The sequence below is a fragment of the Saccopteryx bilineata genome, chromosome 4 (genome assembly GCF_036850765.1).
Source record: "Saccopteryx bilineata isolate mSacBil1 chromosome 4, mSacBil1_pri_phased_curated, whole genome shotgun sequence".
Taxonomy (NCBI): domain Eukaryota; kingdom Metazoa; phylum Chordata; class Mammalia; order Chiroptera; family Emballonuridae; genus Saccopteryx; species Saccopteryx bilineata.
Window position 1 is genome coordinate 163,359,098 of NC_089493.1, and position 6,083 is coordinate 163,365,180.

A 6,083-nucleotide genomic window follows, 5' to 3' on the forward strand; every position below is an offset into this window, starting at 1 on the left:
ATCCAACTGTATGCTGCCTACAAGAAACTCATCTAAGTAACAAGGATAAAAACAAATTCAAAGTGAAAGGCTGGAAAACAATACTCTAAGCAAATAACATCCAAAAAAAAAGCAGGCGTAGCAATACTCATATCTGATAATGCTGATTACAAGACAGCAAAAGTACTCAGTGACAAAAATGGTCATTCTATAATGGCTAAGGGGACACTGAATCAAGAAGACATAACAATTCTTAATATATATGCACCAAACCAAGGAGCACCAAAATATATAAGACAGCTACTTATTGACCTTAACACAAAAACTGACAAAAATACAATCATATTTGGAGACCTCAATACACCGCTGACGGCTCTAGATCGGTCATCCAAACAGAGAATCAATAAAGATATAGTGGCCTTAAACAAAACACTAGAGCACCTGGATATAATAGACATCTACAGGACATTTCATCCCAAAGTGACTGAGTATACATTTTTCTCCAGTGTACATGGATCATTCTCAAGAATTGACCATATGTTGGGCCACAAAAACAAAATCAGCAAATTCAGAAAAATCGAAGTTGTCCCAAGCATATTTTCTGATCATAAAGCCTTGAAACTAGAATTCAACTGAAAAAAAGAGGGAAAAAGTCCCACAAAAATGTGGAAACTAAACAACATACTTTTAAAAAATGAATGGGTCAAAGAAGAAATAAGTGCAGAGATCAAAAGATATATACAGACAAATGAAAATGACAATACGACATATCAGAATCTATGGGATGCAGCAAAAGCAGTGATAAGAGGGAAGTTCATATCACTTCAGGCCTATATGAACAAACAAGAGAGAGCCCAAGTGAACCACTTAACTTCACACCTTAAGGAACTAGAAAAAGAAGAACAAAGACAACCCAAAACCAGCCGAAGAAAGAAGATAATAAAAATCAGAGCAGAAATAAATGAAATAGAGAACAGAAAAACTATAGAAAAAATTAATAGAACAAGGAGCTGGTTCTTTGAAAAGATCAACAGAATTGACAAACCCTTGGCAAAACTTACCAAGGAAAAAAGAGAAAGAACTCGTATAAACAAAATCCAAAATGAAAGAGGAGAAATCACCATGGACACCGTAGATATACAAAGAATTATTGTAGAATAATATGAAAAACTTTATGCCACTAAATTCAACAACCTAGAAGAAATGGATAAATTCCTAGAACAATACAACCTTCCTAGACTGAGTCAAGAAGAAGCAGAAAGCCTAAACAGGCCTATTAGTAGAGAAGAAATAGAAAAAAAACATTAAAAACCTCCCCAAAAATAAAAGTCCAGGCCCAGACGGCTATACCAGTGAATTTTATCAAACATTCAAAGAAGACTTGGTTCCTATTCTACTGAAAGTCTTCCAAAAAATTGAAGAAGAAGCAATACTTCCAAACACATTTTATGAGGCCAACATAACCCTCATACCAAAACCAGGCAAGGATGGCACAAAAAAAGAAAACTATAGACCAATATCTCTAATGAATACAGATGCTAAAATACTAAACAAAATACTAGCAAGTCAAATACAACAACATATTAAAAAATAATACATCATGATCAAGTGGGATTCATCCCAGAATCTCAAGGATGGTTCAACATATGTAAAACGGTTAACGTAATACACCATATCAACAAAACAAAGAACAAAAACCAAATGATCTTATCAACAGATGCAGAAAAGGCTTTCGATAAAATACAACGCAATTTTATGTTTAAGACTCTCAACAAAATGGGTATAGAAGGAAAATATCTCAACATGATAAAGGCCATATATGATAAACCATCAGATAACATCATATTAAATGGCACTAAACTGAAGGCTTTCCCCCTTAAATCAGGAACAAGACAGGGTTGTCCACTCTCTCCACTCTTATTTAATGTGGTACTAGAGGTTCTAGCCAGAGCAATCAGACAAGACAAAGAAATAAAAGGCATCCATATTGGAAAAGAAGAAGTAAAGGTATCACTTTTTGCAGATGATATGATCCTATACATCGAAACCCCCAAAGAATCCACAAAAAGACTACTAGAAACAATAAGCCAATACAGTAAGGTCGCAGGATACAAAATTAACATACAGAAGTCAATAGCCTTTCTATATGCCAACAATGAAACATTTGAGAATGAACTCAAAAGAATAATCCCCTTCACGATTGCAACAACAACAAAAAAATACTTAGGAAGAAACATAACAAAGAATGTAAAGGACTTATATAATGAAAACTATAAACCATTGTTAAGGGAAATCGAAAAAGATATAATGAGATGGAAGAATATACCTTGTTCTTGGTTAGGAAGAATAAATATAATCAAGATGGCCATATTATCTAAAGCAATATACAAATTTAATGCAATTCCCATCAAAATTCCAATGACATTTTTTAAAGAAATGGAGCAAAAAATCATCAGATTTATATGGAACTATAAAAAACCCCGAATAGCCAAAGCAATTCTAAAGAAAAAGAATGAAGCTGGGGGCATTACAATACCGGACTTCAAACTATATTATAGGGCCGCGACAATCAAAACAGCATGGTATTGGCAGAAAAATAGACACTCAGACCAATGGAACAGAATAGAAAACCCAGAAATAAAACCACATATATATAGTCAAATAATTTTTGATAAAGGGGCCAACAACACACAATGGAGAAAAGAAAGCCTCTTCAATAAATGGTGCTGGGAAAACTGGAAAGCCACATGCACAAGAATGAAACTGGACTACAATCTATCCCCCTGTACTAAAATTAACTCAAAATGGATCAAAGATCTAAACATAAGACCTGAAACAATTACATAGAAGAAGACATAGGTACTAAACTCATGGACCTGGGTTTTAAAGAGCATTTTATGAATTTGACTCCAATGGCAAGAGAAGTGAAGGTAAAAATTAATGAATGGGACTACATCAGACTAAGAAGTTTTTGCTCAGCAAGAGAAACTGATAACAAAATAAACAGACAGCCAACTAAATGGGAAATGATATTTTCAAACAACAGCTCAGATAAGGGACTAATATCCAAAATATACAAAGAACTCATAAAACTCAACAACAAACAAAAAACAATCCAATAAAAAAATGGGAAGAGGACATGAACAGACACTTCTCCCAGGAAGAAATACAAATGGCCAACAGATATATGAAAAGATGCTCATCTTCGTTAATTAGAGAAATGCAAATCAAAACTGCAATGAGATACCACCTCACACCTGTTAGATTAGCTATTATTAACAAGACAGGTAATAGCAAATGTTGGAGAGGCTGTGGAGAAAAAGGAACCCTCATACACTGTTGGTGGGAATGTAAAGTAGTACAACCATTATGGAAGAAAGTATGGTGGTTCCTCAAAAAACTGAAAATAGAATTACCTTATGACCCAGCAATCCCTCTACTGGGTATATACCCAAAAACTCAGAAACATTGATACGTAAAGACACATGCAGCCCCATGTTCATTGCAGTATTGTTCACAGTGGCCAGGACATGGAAACAACCAAAAAGCCCGTCAACAGATGACTGGATAAAGAAGATGTGGCACATATACACTATGGAATACTACTCAGCCATAAGAAATGATGACATCGGATCATTTACAGCAAAATGGTGGGATCTTGATAATATTATACAAAGTGAAATAAGTAAATCAGAAAAAAACAGGAACTGCATTATTCCATACGTAGGTGGGACATAAAAGTGAAACTAAGAGACATTGATAAGAGTGTGGTGGTTACGGGGGGGAGGGGGGAGGGGGAGAGGGAAAGGGGGAGGGGCACAAAGAAAACTAGATAGAAGGTGACAGAGGACAATCTGACTTTGGGTGATGGGTATGCAACATAAGTGAACAAGATAACCTGGAGTTGTTATCTTTGAATATATGTATCCTGATTTATTGATGTCGTCACATTAAAAACAAAATTATTAAAAAAAAATACAAACCCCCCCCAAAAAAAACCAAAAAAAAACTATGAACAAATCCCTATGCACACTGCACATATCTTATTTTAAAGTAAAAATACAAAATGGGAACAAATACAATATTTAAAATAAAGAACAAGTAAATTTAAATCAACAAACTGACCAGTATTTCAATGGGAACTATGGGCCTGCTTTTGGCTAATGAGATGGTCAATGTCTGGTTCCATATTTGTCACTGCTAGCCATACAAGTGATATGACGCACTTCCAGAGCCGTGAGGCGTGCATCCCGTGTCACCGGAAGTAGTACTGTTGACGCTGCGCTTTGCGGCGCCGCCACATACAGTACTCCTTGAGCACAGGATGTGGATGCATCTTGTGCTCCTCTCATTGACCACCAATGAAAGAGGTGACCCTTCCGGAAGTGCCGTAGCGCCACATGCAGCCCACGGGCCATAGTTTAGGGACCCCTGGTATAAGAAATGTTATTAATAAGGGCCAAAACAAGAATAAAGAACCCAAGAGAAGCACCTGAAGTCACAGAAATAGCAAAGAAGAATTAAAACATCTCTGAATCAAAAAAATCAAAGTTTAATTTAAATAGTTCTTATAGTTAACTGCACAAGAGAACTGCAGTATTTCTGAGTTGGGAAAATACTTTGCAAAATTATCTGTGACTCTCACAAATCAAGCTAATCTGTGGCACCCTTAAACCAGGAAAGATAAACTATTGCCCTGTGTTCTCTTCTTTAAGCATGATTCTACTCTTCAAACCTCCCAAACAGAAGCTGAGGTAGGTATGCCCAGGCTAGATATTTTCCATATCTCTTCCCAAAGTATAAAAAGACTGGCAAGAGGCCTGGGAAGAAGGTTTCGTTGCCCTGGTCAGATGGTTCGGTTGGTTGGGGCATCACCCCAAAGCACAGAGGTTGTCGGTTTGATCCCCTGGTTGGGGTACATACAGGAATAGATTTATGTTCCTGTCTCTCCTCTTCCTTCCTCTTTTGCTAAAATCAACAAATTAAAAAAAAAATTAAAGAAGGGGTTTCACCTCAGATCTTAACTTCTAAAGAAGGAAAATCTAAAATCTGCTTAGTTTTAAATCATAAGAGAGCTGCATGCTTGCGTGCTTTCTTCTTTGAGTTCTTTGAGTACTGGAGAAAGGAACTGAATTAAATGATATATCTGAATTAACCAGGATACAACCAAGAAATGCATTAAATCAGCAGCATTTAACAATGACAAAAATACGCAGCAGGGCATATTTCTGTTTTATGTCAGAATTCAGTATTCTCTCCCCTAGTTACCTAAAAAGAAAACAAGAAGGCAGTCTTCTCATATTTCTATTTGCTCTGTGCTACAATTTTAAGTTCTGGCCCATTAAATAATTACTGCAAACATGTCCAAATTAAATAATCCTATGGCTAACCATATTATTTTCCATTTCTATGTATTTTTGTCTATTCTATCTCCCAAACATACCTCAAATTAGTTGTTTTTCTCTATTTTCCCCTCCACTAACACACACACACACACACACACACACACACACACACACACACACACACAAGATGACTTCCAGGTTGGAATTATTCTGCTATATATAAACTGTGGCCGGCCCTGGCCGGTTGGCTCAGCAATAGAGCACTGGCCCTGCATGTGGATGCTCTAGGTTAGATTCCGGGTCAGGGCACACAGAAGTGACCATCTGCTTCTTCCTCCCTCACCTTCTCCCTTCTCTCTATCACTCTCTTCTTCTCTGCAGCCATGGCTCAGCCGGAGCAAGTTGGCCCTGAGTGCAGAGGATGGCTCCATGGCCTTGCCTCAGGGGCTAAAATAGCTCGGTTGCTGAGCAATAGCACAACAGCCCTAGGTGGGCAGAGCATCACCTAGTAGGGCTTGCCGGGTGGATCCCGGTCAGGGCACATGTGGGAGTCTGTCTCTCTGACTCCTTGCTTCTCACTTAAGAAAAATAAAAAATATATAAAAGTAAAAAATATATAATGCTGCCATTTTTTTTCTGAGAGGAGGCTCTTATGAAAATGACATTCTGAACCTGTCACACAAAAATCACATTGTAAAAACTATTTGCTTTTTCCTATATGTTCTTGGCCATTGCTCAAAATATAGCAATCTATTACGT